This window comes from Musca domestica, unplaced genomic scaffold (assembly GCF_030504385.1).
Source record: "Musca domestica strain aabys unplaced genomic scaffold, Musca_domestica.polishedcontigs.V.1.1 13, whole genome shotgun sequence".
NCBI classification, from domain to species: Eukaryota; Metazoa; Arthropoda; class Insecta; order Diptera; family Muscidae; genus Musca; species Musca domestica.
In genome coordinates, this window is record NW_026712172.1 from 17,741,302 (window position 1) to 17,762,075 (window position 20,774).

Here is a 20,774-nt window from a genome sequence, read left to right on the forward strand (position 1 = left end):
AAGTTTTTAAAAATATTCCGAAAATTTTCCCAAATTTGGGCTACAATTTAGAAATTTTGGATCAAATTCATTAAAAAAATTATTTGAATTTTGGAAATACTAAATTCCGACCAAATGTTGCTCATTTCCGACCAACAATTTGAAAAATTTGTACAAACTCTTTACAAATATATTATAATTGTGAGGAAAAAAATTCCGACCAAAACTTGAGTCAATTTCTTTTTCGACCAAAATAATAATTTTACAAAATTACGATGCTCAAACTTTAGGAACAATCATCTGTAAGTTTCTTGTTGCTGTTTTTTTAATAAAATATCCATAGTATATTTTAAAATATTTTTTGCAATCCGGACACATTTTTGAAATACTAAAACGCAACCCTACCAAATTTTTTATTATTAATAAAATTTGGCAACATTTTAAAATCCATAAAAACTTTTCCTCTAAATTTCTTATTTTAAAATAAAGGACCAGAACATCTGAAACCTAAAATATACAAATCCGACCAAATTTTGAATTAAAAAAAGATTTCCAAAAATTGTAGGACAGCAGAATTTTTCGGTGGAAAGAAATTAAAAAATGGAGCATTTATAGCGATAAAATATCCAAAAATTTTTTGAATAAAAAATTCGATCAAAATTAAAAAAAATGAATTCCTGTCCAAATCCTTTGAATCAAAACCCCGACCAAATTTTGAGATGTAGTAAAAATCAAATAAATTTGTTGTTTTGTTTTAGGACACAAAACAACTATGCGATCAAAATCTTTTAAAAAATTTCTTTATTATTCTTGAACATTTTACGGAATAAAATTAATAATAATAAGATAATACAAATTTTGGTAGAATTGGGTAAAAATTTCAAATCAATCCATAAAAAATTTGGCCAATTTTTTTGGTTGGAAAATTTTACCAAATTGAGAAATGTATTGGCAATAATAAAAAAAATGGCTTTGATATACACACGAAATAATCAATCAAATCATTTAAAAAATTTTAAAATTTCACAGTTTTTGTTAAAAAAAAATTCGACCAAATCTTGTTTAAAAAATTACCAATATATTTTTTTTTCAAAATTAAGTTTAACATTTAATTTTATTAAAAATTGAATGATTGAAATACCATCTAACATTTTAGAAAAATCCGACCAAATATTGTAATGGGCAAAAATGTTTTTGTTTTATTTTAAAATCACATAAGAACTGGTCAATAAAAATCATTAAAAATTAAACTCTATTTAAAAAAAAACCGACCAAATGTTGTTAAAAAAAATCCGACCAAAGTTGGGGAAAACTGTGTTTATTTTCAAACACTGTCTAAAATTGAAAGACATAATTGACATTTTCTGTGAATTTCTAATAATAATAATAATAATAATAATAATAATAATAATAATAATAATAATAATAATAATAATAATAATAATAATAATAATAATAATAATAATAATAATAATAATAATAATAATAATAATAATAATAATAATAATAATAATAATAATAATAATAATAATAATAATAATAATAATTAATAATAATAATAATAATAATAATAATAATAATAATAATATATAATATAATAATAATAATAATAATAATATAATATATAATAATAATAATAATAATAATAATAATAATAATAATAATAATAATAATAATAATAATAATATCTAATAATAATAATAATAATATAATAATAATAATAATAATAATAATAATAAAATAATAATAATAATAATAATAATAATAATAATAATAATAATAATAATAATAATAATAATAATAATAATAATAATACTAATAATAATAATAATAATAATAATAATAATAATACTAATAATAATAATAATAATATAATAATAATAATAATAATAATAATAATAATAATAATAATAATAATAATAATAATAATAATAATAATAATATAATAATAATAATAATAATAATAATAATATAATAATAATAATAATAATAATAATAATAATAATAATAATAATAATAATAATAATAATAATAATAATAATAATAATAATAAAATAATAATAACAATAATAATAATAATAACAAATAATAATAATAATAATAATAATAATAATAATAATAATAATAATAATAATAATATAATAATAATAATAATAATAATAATAATAATAATAATAATAATAATAATAATAATAATAATAATAATAATAATAATAATAATAATAATAATAATAATAATAATAATAATAATATAATATAATAATAATAATAATAATATAATAATAATAATAATAATAATAATAATAATAATAATAATAATAATAATAATAATAATAATAATATAATAATAATAATAATAATAATAATAATAATAATAATAAATAATAATAATAATAATAATAATATAATAATAATAATAATAATAATAATAATAATAATAATAATAATAATAATAATAATAATAATAATAATAATATAATAATAATAATAATAATAATAATAATAATAATAATAATAATAATAATAATAATAATAATAATAATAATAATAATAATAATAATAATAATAATATAATAATAATAATAATAATAATAATAATAATAATAATAATAATAATAATAATAATAATAATAATAATAATAATAATAATAATAATAATAATAATAATAATAATAATAATAATAATAATAATAATAATAATAATAATAATAATAATAATAATAATAATAATAATAATAATAATAATAATAATAATAATAATAATAATAATAATAATATAATAATAATAATAATAATAATGATAATAATAATAATAATAATAATGATAATAATAATAATAATAATAATAATAATAATAATAATAATAATAATAATAATAATAATAAATTCGGCCGATTCTTGTGAATGAAAAATCCGACCAAATTTCGAAATTTCTTTTATATATAAAAAATTGCATATATACAACTTTTTGTTTTCTAAGATACATAAGAAACATGTGTAATTTCTAAACAAAAACAATTTGAAAACTTCAAACAAATTTTGTAAAAAAAAAAAAATCCGACCAAATTCTGTTCTAAAAAATTCCGACCAAATTTGAAAAAATGTGTCATTTCTAAACAAAAACAATTTGAGAACTTCAAACAATTTTTATTAAAAGAAATCAGACCAAATTCAATTTGAAAAAATTCCGACTAAATTCGGAAAATATATATGTTCTAAACAAAAACAATTTGAAAATTTCAACCCAATTTTGTTGAAAAAAAAAAATCCGACCAAATTTGGAAAAATGTGTCATTTCTAAACAAAAACAATTTGAAAACTCGTGTTAAGAGAGATATTGTTTTGGGCGCTCTCCCGGAAAGTAACAACATATGCATCAATTAATTTTTTGTTTTTGTTGCTATTGTAATTTGTTGTTGCAGCATCCTTTGTTTGCCGGCAAATATTCAATAACAACTGACAACCATATGACTGACTCTCCCTTGTGCACCACCACCATCTAATCGAATGCAGTCACGTTAGAGTATTTGTGGCAGCGTGGAGAATCAGGACATGAAAAATAGTTACACCAACAACTTCGGTTTTGAACCGACAAAAATTGCATGAATGCGCGCGCATCGATTTTTCGATTGACTTCATAATGACGTTCTGATGAACATAATAATGAACATATTTTGTTGATGATAATGACGTGGAAAATTGTTCAAAAGAAAATTCAAACAAAAACAAACAGAGAGTAGAAAACAACTGCAACGGTGCCACCACCCTCAGCATCAGCAGAATTTTTGTTATGGTTGTCTTTGTTGTTGTTGTTGTATTTTGGGCCACGTGACTTTGTCTGTCGGTTTTTTGGGTGAATATTTCTATTTTTTTTTTGTTGGGCTTCTTCTTTCGTCTTTGATTTTGCTGTAGGTTTTTTTTTTTTGGGTAAAAGTGGCACAGTGTGGGGAGATGTTGGAAAAAATGTGGATTTTTAAGAAAAAAATTTAATAAATTTTGAATATAAAAATGGGATTAAATTTTGAAATTATTTAAAAAAAAAAATACTTGCACTTGAATTTTTCAAACGACCATCCTCAGCTACAATGGCGTGGATTTTTAAAGAATTTTTGAAATGACCATCCTCAGCTACAGAGGCGTGGATTTTTAAAGAATTTTTCAAACGACCATCCTCAGCTACAGAGGCGTGGATTTTTAAAGAATTTTTCAAACGACCATCCTCAGCTACAGAGGCGTGGACTGTTAAAGAATTTTTCAAACGACCATCCTCAGCTACAGAGGCGTGGACTGTTAAAGAATTTTTCAAACGACCATCCTCAGCTACAGAGGCGTGGACTGTTAAAGAATTTTTCAAACGACCATCCTCAGCTACAGAGGCGTGGATTTTTAAAGAATTTTTCAAACGACCATCCTCAGCTACAGAGGCGTGGATTTTTAAAGAATTTTTCAAACGACCATCCTCAGCTACAGAGGCGTGGATTTTTAAAGAATTTTTCAAACGACCATCCTCAGCTACAGAGGCCTGGATTTTTAAAGAATTTTTCAAACGACCATCCTCAGCTACGTGGAGGCGTGGATTTTTAAAGAATTTTTCAAACGACCATTCTCAGCTACGTGGAGGCGTGGATTTTTAAAGAATTTTTCAAACGACCATCCTCAGCTACAGAGGCGTGGATTTTTAAAGAATTTTTCAAACGACCATCCTCAGCTACAGAGGCGTGGATTTTTAAAGAATTTTTCAAACGACCATCCTCAGCTACAGAGGCGTGGATTTTTAAAGAATTTTTCAAACGACCATCCTCAGCTACAGAGGCGTGGATTTTAAAAGAATTTTTCAAACGACCATCCTCAGCTACAGAGGCGTGGATTTTTAAAGAATTTTTCAAACGACCATCCGCGTTTGACTTTGTTGCAAATTCTGAACAAGTCCTGAAATATATTTTAAAATTACTTTGGACAACTAAGTACTTCCTTTCCAAAAAATAAAAAAAAATAATAATAATTTTTATCGGAGTATTTTTTTAATAAAATAAATTAATTTCTTAAAAGTAACAACAAATACTGTTACCAACTTCCATCGCCGCCTTCTTCACTCTCGCTACAATTAAAAAAAATTATAAACTTTTAAGTCTCCGCTCAACGTGACTGAAATTATTAACCAGCCAGCGTCATGTGCTAACGAAGATCTGAAGCCAACACAATAAGTTTTGGAAGTTATTTTGTTTTATTTTTTGTTTTTCTTTTTGAGTATTTAATTTATTAGGTAACATAACAATAAGATAATGGGCTCTTTACCCTATGTTAACGGCCAGAAGATCCGTTGATTTGCTACACTTTACGAATAAACAAAAAATAATAACAAATAAAAATAAATAAAAAATAAAATATATAAATAAATTTTAAAACAAAGCACTTTTGATGATGTGCTCAGGGTTTTAAGAGATTGTTGAACATATATATTAAAAAATAAATAAAATAAAAAAATATATATAAAAATTATATTTAAATGAATCAGAGAGGCAAATATTTCCTCACATGGGGAATTTCAAATAAAATGCGAAAAAGTATTTTTTTTACCTATATGACAAAGGGAATTCTGAAAATATATGGAAAAAACTTATAAAAACAGGCATTTAAAATATATAATAAAAAATAAACAAGTCTTCCTTACAAAGACTTATTTATTCTGATTACAAGAAAAAAGAGATATAACCAAAAAAGAAATAAAAAAAGAAAGAAGAAAAAAAAAAAAGGAAAAAATAACCAAATTTTTTACTTTTTCTGCGTATGCTTTCCATTGGCCATATCTTGGCTATTTTTCGAGATATATAAGAATAAATTGTATTTTTGTAAAGAAGAGACTTTTTGATTTTTAATAAATCAATACTGCTTCAAAAAATCGGACGTCTAAAAAAGTTCTCTTCGGAATAAGCTGATTACTCAAAATTACCATCATTTTTCCTCATTTCCGTGCATGTCATATTTTAGCCATATCTTGGATAGTTTTCGAGCTATATTAACGAAAGTTGTATTTTTGTAAAGGGGAGATCTTTTTCTCATAAAACGTCTTAATTTTGCATAAAATAAATAAATTACCTAAGGAGTTATAGCCTCTAGAAATCAGTTATTTAAAATAACCAAGATTTTTTACTTTTTCTGTGCATGCCTTCCATTGGCCATATCTTGGCTATTTTTGGAGATATATAACAATAAATTTTATTTTTTATAAAGAAAAAATATTTTGCTCTGCAAAGTAATTAATATTGCTCTAAAAATCGGACGTCTACAAAAGTTCTCATCGGAATAAGCTGATTACCCAAAATTGCCATAATTTTTCCTTACTTCCATGTCATGTAATATTTTAACCATATCTTGGATATTTTTCGAGCTATAGTAACTTAACTTATATTTCGAAAGGGGAAACCCTTTCCTCTTAAAATAACTTAATTTTGCATAAAATAATTAAATTGCCTCAGACGTTATAGCCTCAAGAAGTCACTTACGTAAAATAACCAAGATTTATTACTTTTTCTGCACATGCTTTCCATTGGCCATATCTTGGCTATTTTTGGAGATATATAAGAACAAATTGTATTTTTGTAAGGGAGAGACTCTTTTCTTATAGAATAAATCAATATTGCTCTAAGAAATCGAACGTTTAAAAAAGTTCTCTTCGGAATAAACTGATTACCCAAAATTGCCATATTTTTTGCTAATTTTCGCGCTTGTTGTATTTTAGCCATATCTTGGTTATTTTTCGAGCTATAATAACTTGACTTATATTTTTCGAAAAGGGAAACCCTTCCCTCTTGAAATAACTTAGCTTTGTATAAAAGAATTTAGTTACCTAGGGAGTTATTGCTTCTAGAAGTCAGTTACCTAAAAAAACCAACATTTTTTACTTTTTCCGTGCATGCCTCATTTTGGCCATATCTTGGATATTTTTGGAGATATATAACAATGAAATATATTTTTGTAAGGGAGTCTCTTTGCTCTTAAAATAAATCAATATTGCTCAAAAAATCTACAAAAGTTCGCCTCGGTATAAGCTGATTACTCAAAATTGCCATAAGTTTTGCTCATTTTCACGCATGTCGTATTTTAACCATATCTTGGGTATTTTTCGAGCTATAGTCACGTAACTTATATTTTTGTAGAGAAGAGACCTTTTACTCTTAAAATAACTTAATATTGCATAAAATAATTACATTACCTAATAAGTTATAGCCTCTAGAAGCCAGTTACCAAAAATAACCAAGATTTTTTACTTTTTCCGCACATGCCTTCAATTGGCTATATCTTGGCTATTTTTGGAGATATTTAAGAATAAATTGTATTTTTGTAAAGGAGAGACTTTGTGCTCTTTAAATGAGTTAATATTGCTCCAAAGAAATAGGACGTCTATAAAAGTTATCTTCGATATAAGCTGATTTCTCAAAATTGCCATAATTTTTGCTCATTTTCGCGCATGTCGTATTTTAGCCATATCTTGGATAGTTTTCGAGCTATAGTAACTTAACTTATATTTTTCAAAAGGGAAGACCCTTTCCTCTTAAAATAGCTTAACTTGCATAAAATAACTAAATAATCAAAGAAGTTATGCCCTTTAGACGTAAGTTATCTAAAATAACCATGATTTTTCACTTTTTCTACGCATGTTTTCCATTGGCCATATCTTGGCTATTTTTGGAGATATATAACAATAAATTATATTTTTGTAAGGGAGAGGCTCTTTGCTCTTTAAATAAATCAATATTGCTTCAAAAAATCGGACGTCTATAAAAGTTATCTTCGGTATAAGCTGATTACTCAAAATTGCCTTAATTTTTGCTCATTTTCGCGCATGTCGCATTTTAGCCATATCTTAGATAGTTTTCGAGCTATAGTAGCGTAACTTATATTTTTGTAAAGGAAAAGACCTTTTTCTCTTAAAATAACTCAACTTGCATGAAATAATTAAATTGTCTAAGAAGTTATAGCCTATAGAAGTCAATTACCTAAAATAACCAAGATTTTTTTGCTTTTTCTGCGCATGCCTTCCATTGGCCATATCTTGTGTATTTTTGGAGATATATAAGAAAAAATTGTATTTTTGTAAGGAAGAGACTTTGTGCTCTTTAAATAAATCTGGATTGCTTTAGAAAATTGGAGGTCTAAAAAAGTTCTCTTCAATATAAGCTGACTACCCAAAATTGCCATAATTTTTGCTCATTTTCGCGCATGTCGTATTTTAGCTATATCTTGGATATTTTTCGAGCTATAGTAACGTTACTTATATTTTTGTAAAGGATAGGCCTTTTTCTCTTAAAATAACTCAACTTGTATAAAAATAATTAAATTGTCTAAGAAAGTATAACCTATAGAAGTCAGTTACCTAAAAAAACAAAGATTATTTTTCAATTTTCCGCACATACTTTCCATTGGCCATATCTTGGCTATTTTTGGAGATATATAACAATAAATTGTATCTTTGTAAAGGAGAGACTTTTTGCTCTTTAAATATATCAATATTTCTCTAAAAATCGGGCGTCTAAAAGAGTTTTATTCGGTATAAGCTGACTACCCAAAATTGCCATAATTTTTGTTCATTTTCGCGCATGTCGTATTTTAGCCATATCTTGGATATTTTTCGAGCTATATTAACGTAATTTATATTTTTGTAAAGGGGAGATCTTTCTCTCTTAAAACAACTTAAATTTGCATAAAATAATGAAGTTACCTAAGAAGTTATAGCCTTTAGAAGTCACTTACCTAAAATAACCAAGATTTTTTACTTTTTTCCGCGCATGCTTTCCTTTGGCCATATCTTGGCTATTTTTCGAGATATATAAGAATAGATTGTATTTTTGTAAAGGAGACACTTTTTTCTCTTTAAATAAATCAATACTGCTCCAAAAAATCGGACGTCTATAAAAGTTCTCTTCGGTATAAGCCGATTACTCAAAGTTGCCATAATTTTTGCTTATTTTAGCGCATGTCGTATTTTAGCTATATCTTGGACATTTTTCGAGCTATATTTACGTAACTTGTATTTTTGTATAGGTGAGACCTTTTTCTCTTAAAATAACTCAACTTGCATAAAATAATTAAATTGTCTAAGAAGTTATAGCCTCTGGAAGTCAGTTACCTAAAATAATAACCAAGATTTTTTACTTTTTCTGCGCATGCCTTCCATTGGCCATATCTTGGTTATTTTTGGAGATATATAATAATAAATTGTATTTTTGTAAAGGAGAGACTTTTTGCTCTTTAAATAAATCAATATTGCTTTAAAAAATCGGACGTCTATAAAAGTTATCTTCGGTATAAGCTGATTACTCAAAATTGCTAAAAATTTCCTCATTTCCGTGCATGTCGTATTTTAGCCATATCTTCTATATTTTTCGAGTTATATTTGTAAAGGAGATGTAGTCTGCTTTCAAAATAAATGAAAAAAAGAAAGAAAAATCGGACGTCTACAAAAGTTCTCTTCGGAATAAACTGATTACTCAAAATTGCCATAATTTTTGCTCATTTCCGGGCATGTCGTATTTTAGCGATATCTGGAATATTTTTCGAGTTATACTAAAGAAAGTTGTATTTTTGTAAAGGGTAGATAATCTGCTTTCAAAAAAATCAATCTGAAGTGGAAATAAAATTTTAAACTCAAACAAAATTCGGCGGAAGAAGACATTCCTTTCTTACAAAAATGGGAAAAAATATTTACATTTATCCGAAATAAAAAGAAGAGTAATTTCGCAACACTGTGCCATTATGTGATCCCCAATGATGTATTTTCTTTTTTGCACTCAATTTATTGTTGTTGTTGTTGTCATGGAAACACGCACAGGATAATAACAAAAATGAATTGATGTTCTACGGAAGTATGAACTTGACGTATGCCGCATATGTGTGTGTAGATGCGTTCAACTACATGTACACAATTATGAATAAATCAACACCTCCTCCTCCCCTTGGCAATGCTTTCAGCCAAATGTGAGGAACGAAAAATAAGAAAAAAACACTGTAAAATTTTGAAGAAAATTGAAAAATACAATGGAAAATATAAGAAAGCTATGAAGTTTTATTTTCGATTAACGAATAAAAGATTGAGATTCTGATTGAGACGTTTAAATACTTATTTCTGAAAAATAATTATTACTTTTGTGATACCTATGAATTATTTAAGCCTTAAATTCGGCTCCGTTCCACCCTAATAACGAGGAAACATCATTTCATTTGACACATTCCTCTTCGACATCTCGGTAAATATATGTTCGACACAGATTATAATTGTATGAATGATTAAACACATAGCAAGCAAGTGATAGAAAGCCTCTAATACAAATGCATTATGGATGAGAGATGAACTCATGGTTAGGGAAGGATACAGTAGCAACCTGCAGGACAAGTGGTATTCTAGGATATTTGGAAGGGATGTCGTAATAAAATTTACCCAGGCTTGTACTCTTTCCCGATTTCCCCATTTTTTCTCCGAAGGAAAATATTTTGATAAATTGTCGATTTGTGGACGGTTCCACTGTAACAAAGGCTGCTAGAAATTAAACATATCTTAGCATGCGATTCCGACGCCTTCTGACCTTGTCGGAGTTACGCATATTTACACGTTTTATGAACTTAACTTGGCAATTCAAGGTGTTTATGCCGCATTATATGGCTTTAACGAGGAAGGCGTTTAATGGATAATTAGTTAACAATTTATTTCGAAAATCCAAACTTTAAGGAGGAAATACTGGGAGAACATATTCTTAAGGTCTTAAATTGAAAAAAAGGCTTTAAGGGATTTTTCTGAATATCCCTTTTTGAAAATTAATTTTTTAACTATTTTGATTTTTTTTTTTTTTTTTTGCCAAAAAAATGGATTTAAAAATTGTATATTTTTTATATAATTTTTTTTTCAATATTCTTGTATTTTAAAAATATTTTTTCATGAAATAAAATTATTTTTTTTAAATATTTTTTTTTTTTGACAAGGCCCTCTTTTGTAAGATATTTTTTTGAGGAAGCCGTTTAACCCTAATTAGTTAACAATTTATTTCGAATGATATTTTTTTTTGTTTTAATATTCGTGGATTTTTTAAAAATTAAGTTTTAAATTTTTCTTATTTTTTTTTAAATTGGCTAAAACTGTGCTTCATTTTTTATCTTTAATAAATATGTAAATACTTTTTAAATTGTTTTAAATATTCGAGGATATTTTTTGATTATATTTTTAATTCTCGCAAATTAATTTTTGTTTTAATTCTCATAAATTAATTTTTCAATTACCTGAAAATATGCTTCATTTTTTGTCTTGAATAAATATCCAAATACTTTTTAAATCGTTTTAAATATTCGAGGATATTTTTTTTAATTATATTTTTAATTCTCGCAAATTAATTTTTGTTTAATTTGATATTTTTTTAATAATCATTAATTTTTTTAATAAATTAATTTTTGTTTTAATTAATATTTTTTTTTTTCATTTTCAATTCTCGTAAATTAATTTTTCAATTGCCTGAAACTATGCTTAATTTTTTATCTTCAATAAATATCCCAATACTTTTTAAATTGTTTTAAATATTCGAGGATATATTTTTTTAATTACATTATTAATTCTCGCAAATTAATTTTTGTTTTAATTAATATTTTTTAATAATAATCCTTTTTTTAATAAATGTTTAAATACTTTTTAACTGGTTTAAATATTTGCGGATTTTTAAGAATTACATTTTTAATTCTCATAAATGTATGTTTAATTTAACTGAAACTATGCTTCATTTGTTGCCTTTAATAAATATTTAAAAATATTTTTATTTATTTAATTATTTATTTACTATTTTTCATTTAACGTTTTTTGTTTTAACATTTAATTTATTTCCCTTTTATTTCCTATTATCCAGATTTCCCATTCATATGAAGCTACTTTACGTAAAAAACAAGAGTAAATCAAAATAAAAAACTACTTCACATGTCTGTGATTGCATTTGCCCTGCTCTCCCCCAGCTCTCTCTCTCTCTCTCTCGCTCACTCTCTCTCCTCTGTTCTCGTATGGTTGGTTAACTCTATTGTAGTTTTTGTTATGTTCCGTATGGGGCACGTTCATAATACCGGTCAATATGTCAAGTGCATCTGCTCACTGCAACATGAGTGCGGAAACAAAAGACCGAACACTCTCACTCACTCATTCGTGCATGCACTCTCTGCTGAATACTGGATGCTATTTTATTTCGATTTTCATTCTTCTCCTTCTTCTTGTTATTGTTTTTTTTTTTTCTTTTACGGGCCTTTAATAGATTACCTAGTTATTGTTACTCTTGTGAATACAAAATACAACATGATATGATTGCTACTGTTATTGTTGTTGTCATTGTTGTTTTCATTGCAATTGTTATTGTTTTGTAGCAGCTGATAGCCTGACTGGTGGGTGTCACGAACAATAACCGAATGTGTCTATCGTTATTTTGCGTTTAATACCCCATTGCCTAGGCCAGTGAGTGAACGATGGCTTTTGTGCTCAATTGAGTTGGGGTGGGGGTGGTGGTAGTGTAGGAGAGAGAGAGCATATGTTCTCCCATACAGAGCTCTGAACTCATTATACAAATGTATATCCCCATTCATGGCATATCAAACTCACACACTAGCACACACTCACATATGCCTGTGTACTCACATGTGAATCGATGCTTGATGACAACAAAATAAAGGGAATAAATGCCTTTTGAATGGGAATTACTGTGGGAGACAAAAATAGGCATTTAATTTTTTTCAGCATTTTAAATAATTATTATTTTTTTGGTTTTTTGTTTTGAACATTCGTGGATTTTTGATTTTTTTCTATATCAAAAAAAAAAAAAAAAAATAAATAAATAAATAAATAAATAAATAAAATAAATAAAAATAACAAAATAAACATAAAAAATAATAATAAAATAAATAAATAAATTAAATAAAAATAAATAAATAATAAAATAAAATAAAACCAGCTAAACAGTATCAGTCTGTTTTGCCGACTGATGTATACCCTCGCCAAATGTTCGATTATTTGAATATTTCTTGAATTCTGTTATGATTATTCAAACTCTTGATCCTCTATGGAGTAGGTCCCGAATTAATGGGCCAATATTATCCATTTCGTATCAGACCTAAATAAATATGATATAAATATTACGACGTGCTAGGTTTGGACCATATCGACTACTTTCTACACTTTATATGAGATATGTGATAATTTTTTGAAAATGTTGATATGTGCATGAGGTACCAGAGATAGTCGAACGAAGTATTCCATTTTCATACCCCATTTAATACAGCTAAAAATATTGGTATGGGCGAAATTACAAGAAAATCGAACATTTTTATCCAATTTTTTGCGAAATCATAAATTCCGATAAATTCCATCTTCATCTCAGGTTTCTGGTTGACAGTAATATTTAGATATAGCAAATTGTAAAGATTCGCTGATTTGTTTCGCAAGTTATGGCAGATAAAACTATTGAAAAATGTGACCCTTTATGGGTGAGGTACCAGAAGGGGTTAACAGATATATAAACACCTTCACAACAGATCCTGTGTTAACAAAAATGTTTGCATGTGTGAAGTTTGAAGAGAGCCGGATGCTTATTCCGCTTTCTTTAAGCGTTTTATTTTTCAAAATCATAAACCTTATGTTGGGGAAGGCACCAGAAGAAATGGTCCGATCTCTACCATCTTTAGAACATATCTTGTGTTGATAGAAATATTGAGATGTGCCAAGTCTGAGTGCAATCGGATGCTAATTTCGCATTTTATGAGCTTCAGGGATATTCAAAAAATTTTGACCCTTTGTGGGGAGGTACCAGAAGAAGTGGACCCACATACTTCATCGTCACACCCGACCTTAAGTTAACAAAAATATTGTGATGTGAGTAATTTGGAGACAATCGGACCCGTACATCACATTTTATAAGAGTTATAATTGTTCAAAATTTTGACCCTTTGTGTGGGAGGTACCAGAAGGTGTCGACCGATGTATCCCATCTTCACAGCAGACTTTGTGTTAGTAGAAATAATGGGATGTGTGAAATATTAAGGGAACCGGATGCTTTTTTCGGACTTTATAATCGTTTTGGTTATTCAAAATTTTGACCCTTTGTGGGGGAGGTACCAGAAGAAATGGTCCGACCTCTACCATCTTTACAACAGATGTAGTGTTGATGAAAATATTGAGATGTGCCAAGTTTGAATGGAATCGGATGTTAATTTCGCGTTCTGTGAGCTTCTCGGATATTCAAAATTCTGACCCTTTGTAGGGGAGGTACAAGAAGGTGTGGTCAAATTTATCCCATCTTCACAGCAGGTCTTGTGTATGTATAAATAATGGGCTGTGTGAAATTTGAAGAGGACCGGAAGCTTATTTCGGATTTTATGACTGTTTTTGTTATTCATAACTTTGACCCTCTGTGGGGGAGGTACCACAAGGAATGATCTGACCTCTACCATCTTTATGAAAGATCTTGTGTGGATGGAGATATTGAGATTTGCCAAGTCTGAATGAAATCGGATATTAATTTCGAGTTTTATGATCGTTTTGGATATTCCAAATTCTGACCCTTTGTGGGGGAGGTACCAGAAGGATTGGACCGATATATTCCATCTTCACACCAGACTCTGGGTTAATAAAAATTTTGTGATGTGTGGAATTTGAAGACAATCGGACTCTTACATCACATTCTATAAAAGTTATAATTATTCCGAATTTTGACCGTTTGTGGGGCAGGTACCTAATGGAGTGAACTGATATGGTCCATTTTCTCACCTGACCTAGCACTGATGCAAATATAAGGATTTGCAAAAATGGAGTCAAATTGGATTATTCTTTTCTCTTTCTGTGCAGAAATTATTTTTTTTTTTTTTTTTTTGAAAATTTCGACCTTTTGTGGGGGAGGTACCAGACGGAGTGAACCGATATTGCCCATCTCCGAGGTCAATCTAAGTTTGATAATATTATTACGATGTACCAAGTTTGGACCAAATTGGATACTGCCTTCGAGAGTTAACGTGCGCACCAGCCAGAGAGATATGCGGAAGGGCGGACGAACATAGCTGGATCGACTACAAATGTCCTGAAATTGATTTGTTCCAAAGAGACATAGGCTCTAAAAACTTTATTTCTATGAGGCACGTTTTGGCCGCATCAAATGATGTATATCCCCTCTACTCATATGGTTGGGGGTATAAAGAAATTTTTTTAGGATTCCTCCATTTTTTGAATCACCTTTTTTCAATATTTTTTTGATTTTTGAAAATTCTATTTAATTTTCAATATTTGATGATTCTTTGTTGTTTTTTTTATACCCTACACCACAAGGAGGTCAGGGTATTATGTCTTTGTGCATTTGTTTGTAACAGGCAAAAGGAAACGAGATAGACCCATAGTTCCTTTTGATGATCTGCACAAAATCACATTCTGAGCCGATTTTTGCATGTCCGTCCGTCCCTCCGTCTGTCCATGTATTTTTGTAAACAAAGTACAGTTCGCATTTATTATCCGATTGAGATGGGAGATATAGCTCCCATATATATATCTTCGTCCAATTTGCTTTTACTGGGCACCAAACGTGTAATATCAGCCCGAATAGTATGGAATTTTGCACATACAACCAAATTAGGCCTAAAAATAAGTATGCCAAATTTGATCGCAATCGGTTCAGATATAGCTATACCTCCCATATATATTGTTTATCCGATTTGTTATGTTTGTCCTCCGCAGCCGTAATATGCACTCTGTAACAACAATATTTGGGGAAATATAGCAAATACAGCTCAGAAATACCTTTGATAAATTTTATCGGGATCGGTTCGGATTTGGGAAATAGCTCCCATATATAACTTCGTCCGATTTACGTTTTATTGTGCACCAAACGTTTAATATTTGTCCAAATGCGATGAAATTCGGCACATGCGACCTAATTGAGCCTAGAAGCTAGTATGCCAAATTTGGTGAAGATCGGTTCAGATATAGCTACAGCTCCCATATATATACTGTTCATCGGATTTGTTATTTTAGTCCTCCGCAGCCGTAATATGCACTCTGTAACAACAATATTTGGGAAAATATATCAAATACAGCTCAGAAATATCTTTGCCAAATTTTATCGAGATCGGTTCAGATTTGGATATAGCTTCCATATATAACTTCGTCCGATTTACCTTTTATTGTGCACCAAACGTCTAATATTTGTCCAAATGTTATGAAATTTGGCATTTATGACCGAATTTAGTCTAGAAGCTAGTATGTGAATTTTGGTGAAGATCGGTTCAGATATAGCTATAGCTCCCATGTATATATTGTTCATCCGATTTGTTATTTTAGTCCTCCACAGCCGTAATATGCACTCTGTAACAACAATATTTGGGGAAATATATCAAAAACAGCTCAGAAATACCTTTGCTAAATTTTATCGAGATCGGTTCAGATTTCCATGTAGCTCCCATATATAACTTCGTCCGATTTATCTTTTATTGGCCACCAAACATCTAATATTTGTCCAAACGGGATGGAATTTGGCAATTATGACCGAATTTAGTCTTGAAGCTAGTATGCCAAATTTGGTGAAGATCGGTTTAGATATAGCTATAGCTCCCATATATATTGTTTATCCGATTTGTTATATTTGTTACCCACAGCCGTAGTATGCACTCCGTAACAACGATATTCAGGGAAATATATCAAATACAGCTCAGAAATATCTTTGCCAAATTTTGTCAAGATCGGTTCAGATTTGCATATAGCTCCCATGTATAACTTCGTCCGATTTACCTTTTATTGTACACCAAACGACTAATATATGCTCAAATGGGATGGAATTCGGCACATGCGACCTAATTGAGCCTAGAAGCTAGTATGCCAAATTTGGTGAAGATCGGTTCAGATATAGCTATAGCTCCCATATATACTGTTCTTCCGATTTGTTATATTTGTTAACCACAGCCGTAATATGCACTTCGTAACAACGATATTCAGGGAAATATCTCAAATACAGCTCAGAAATATTTTTGCCAAATTTTATCGAAATCGGTTCAGATATGGATATAGCTCCCATATATATCTTTATCTGATTTTAAATGGGCAATACAAGTCCGAATTTAAAAAAATAAATATTCTTCGGCATTTTTAGTCCATTCTCTACTAGTTTTATCTGCCTCTTTAGCGATGTGTCTGAAAGTATAATAAAAGTTTTTTCAAGTTTCTTTAATTTTTTTTTTTTTTTGAAAAACGTTTTTCAGTATTCTTTGATTTTTCAACATTTTTTTAATTTTCAATATTTGTTTGATTTTTTTTTTTTTTTTAAACAATTTTTTTCTCCACATATTTCAGTTTCAGTGTAACTGTGAACAGATCCTCCATTCATAACTGCCGGCAAGTGGAAATCTTATAACAGCTCTGGAGAAAAAAAAAATACCTACTACAAAATTTATTTACATACCAGCGACCAGCGAAATATCAGATAGTTGTATGCATGAACAATTTCGCTCGCTTTTTTTTTTTTTTTTTTTTGCAAAAACATTTCAATTCCGTTTTTTGCGCTTCTGCCTCATCTTTTGTTTTGCCACAGTTTGTAAACAAATCTGTAATGTTGTTATTATTTATTTTGATTTTGTATTAATTTTTAATTGCTGTTGTTGTTGTTGCTGTTGTAAACATAGTTTCAATTGGCTGGCAATTTTTTTGTTGTAATTGTTTTATTTTGCTATTGTCTATCTCCTCTCGTTCTCTTCAAATTTGTTTAATTTAAAATTTTTTATCGTCCCGCCATTATTGCACATAAGCTCTGGCTGGATAAACTGAATGGTAATTATAAAATTGTTTATAAAACTATTTTTGTGTAATTATTTTACAGCTTTGATGTCTGATTTGCCATGGGGAAAGAAGAAGAAGAAGCAAACATCAAACCTCTCTCTCTCTCTCCCGACTATGCCAGCTGACAATAATGCCGCTGTCAATGAGGCTGATAATTTTTGTTCGTTGAAGTGATGTTCGTGTGTGTGTGTGTGTGTGTACATGTGTCGGGATTAGTTTGAGTGTAATGACAGGTTGACAGGAGGGAAGCAGCAAATATTGAAATATTAAAATTAAAAATTGAAATAAATAGATATTGAATTGAAAATGAAATTGTAAAAAAGTGATGTAATTTCAGGAGAATTCCAAATGGAATGCAAGACGTATACATTTTTCTAACACAAAATTTATGTGTGGCGGATACTTATTGGCACATCAAATAAAAATGTAATTAATTCAAAAATAAATGTGGCCTTTAAAAAAAATAAATTTTTTTTCAAAAATTATTTTCACTTATTTTGAAAAAAAATTTTTTTTAAAAAAATCCAGGAATATTGAATAAATATTTTTAGAAAAATCAGAAATATTAAAAAATTTTCACCAAATTTAATGTACTTCCTTCTAGACTGAATTCGGTCGGATATACCAAAATTCAGGTAATTTGGACTGATATTGGCCGTTTGGTGGACAAATAATCCGATGATATATGCAGGGTGATATAAAAACTTGCAACAAAGTCAAACGCCATAATTTTTACATTTTTTTTAAATTTTTTTCGATTGAAAGCAAAAAATGTCGGAAATAGCAACGAATTTTAGAATAAGTTTAGATTCGTTCGAATTGGTCACCTTTGGCACGAATTATGGCCTTCAAACGGCCAATGAAACCGCCGTCACACTCTGCCCGAATGTTGCTCTGCGGTATTTTGGTCCATTCCCGGCGAAGCGTTTGCTAGAGGTGATCGACACTTTGGTATTTTTTAGTGCCAACCTTGCTTTCCAAAATACTCCAGACACAATAGTCCAAAGGGATTGGTATCCGGAAATTTTGGTGGTCTTGTACGCTGGAAATGAAGCGAGAAACCTCATTTTGTAAGCATTCTTGGGTGGCGCCTGCTGAGTGCTACGATGGTTCTGGGTCCTGTTGGAATTTCCAAGGTCTGCGGCCAAAATGGTTGTGGGCCCAAGGCTTTAATACACCTTCCAGAATATTTTCGCGATAATATTCGGCATTTATTCTGATGCCACGGTCGATTAGTACGATCGGAGAGCGACCATCGTCTGTTACGGCGGCCATCATGGTCGGCGCTTGATTTTTGGTGGTCAACCGAAGGTGCACAAAATACCAAAAAAATTATTATTCATTTTTTAATATTTCCTATATTTTAGCTTTCCTTCTCCCCCTAATTTTTATTTTTGAGTATCTTTGTCAATGAGAAAAATGTTAAGCATCAAATTTTACTTTAAGTCGCCGAACAAAAGTTATCTCTAGCTATAGTATATATCCCAGAAATATCCGTCAGAAATTTTACCCAAAATTGCCAGTTCTTAACCATGTTTTTTTGTATTTTAACTCTATGCCATTTTCTCTCTAAAATATTTATTTTACTGGATTCTTACCAATGAAAAAAATCTTCAGCATCCAATTTCATTTGCAGTTCCCAAACACAAGAAACCGCTAGTTATAATACATATCCAAGAAATTCTAGTCTAAATTTGAAAATATGGCAAAAAATGTATTATTAATTTTTTTAATATTTCCAATATATTTGCATTCTGTCTCTCCCAAATCTTTATTTTAGAGTATTTTTGTCAATGAGAAAAATGTTAAGCATCAAATTTTACTATAAGTCGCGGAACAAAAGTTATCTATAGCTATAATATATATCCCTTAAATGTCCGTCCGAAATTTTACCCAAAATCATTAGTTTTTAACTATGTTTTTAGTATTTCAATTCCTTGGCATTTTCTCCTTCAAATATTTATTTTAAGGAGTTTTTGTCAATGAAGGAAATATTCAGCATCAAATTTCATTGTGAGTCCCTGACAAGAAGATATCGCTTGTTATAATATATATCCAAGAAATACCAGTCTAAATTTGAAAATTTACCCAAAAAAATTTATTCATTTTTTATTAATATTTTCTATGTCTTTGAGTTTTTAGTACCCCAAATCTTTATTTTAGAGTATTTTTGTCAATGAGAAAAATGTTAAGCATCAAATTTTACTATAAGTCGCTGAATAAAAGTTACCTCTAGCTATAATATATATACCTGAAATGTCCGTCCGAAATTTTACCCAAAATTGGCAGTTTATTACCATGCTTTTTTGTATTTTAACTTCATACCATTTTCTCCTCAAAATATTAGTTTTACTGAGTTTTAGGCAATGAAAGAAATCTTCAGCATCAAATTTCATTATGAGTTCCTAACGACAGCAAACCGATAATTATAATATGTATCCAAGAAATACTAGTCTGCATTTAAAAATATAGCAAAAAAATATATTATAATTTTTTTTAATATTTCCAATATATTTGCATTCTTTCTCCCCCAAATCTTTATTTTAGAGTATTTTTGTCAATGAGAAAAATGTTAAGCATCAAATTTTACTATAAGTCGCCGAACAAAAGTTATCTCTAGCTATAATATATATCCCTTAAATTTTCCTTACAAATCCTTACCCAAAATTATAAGTTTTTAAGTACAATTTTGCATTTCAAATCTTAGGTATTTTCTCCCTTAAATATTTATTTTATTGAGTTTTTGTCAATGAAGGAAATATTCAGCATCAAATTTAATTATAAGTTCCCAACGACAGGAAACCGCTAATTATAATATATATCCAAGAAATACCAGTCTAAATTTGAAAATATACCAGAAAATGTATTATTAATTTTTTTTTAATATTTCCAAAATATTTACATTCATTCTCCAACAAATTTTTATTTTAGAGTATTTTGTCACTGAGAAAAATGTTTTATACTACATTTTACT

The 20,774-nt window shown here is 28.5% G+C and overlaps 1 protein-coding gene across 1 annotated transcript in view; it reads right to left on the minus strand.

Annotated features, from left to right (window-relative positions):
• LOC101892094 (PDF receptor) overlaps positions 1-20,774 on the minus strand; it is a 154,410-nt gene that overhangs the window by 132,762 nt on the left and 874 nt on the right. The window lies entirely within an intron of this gene.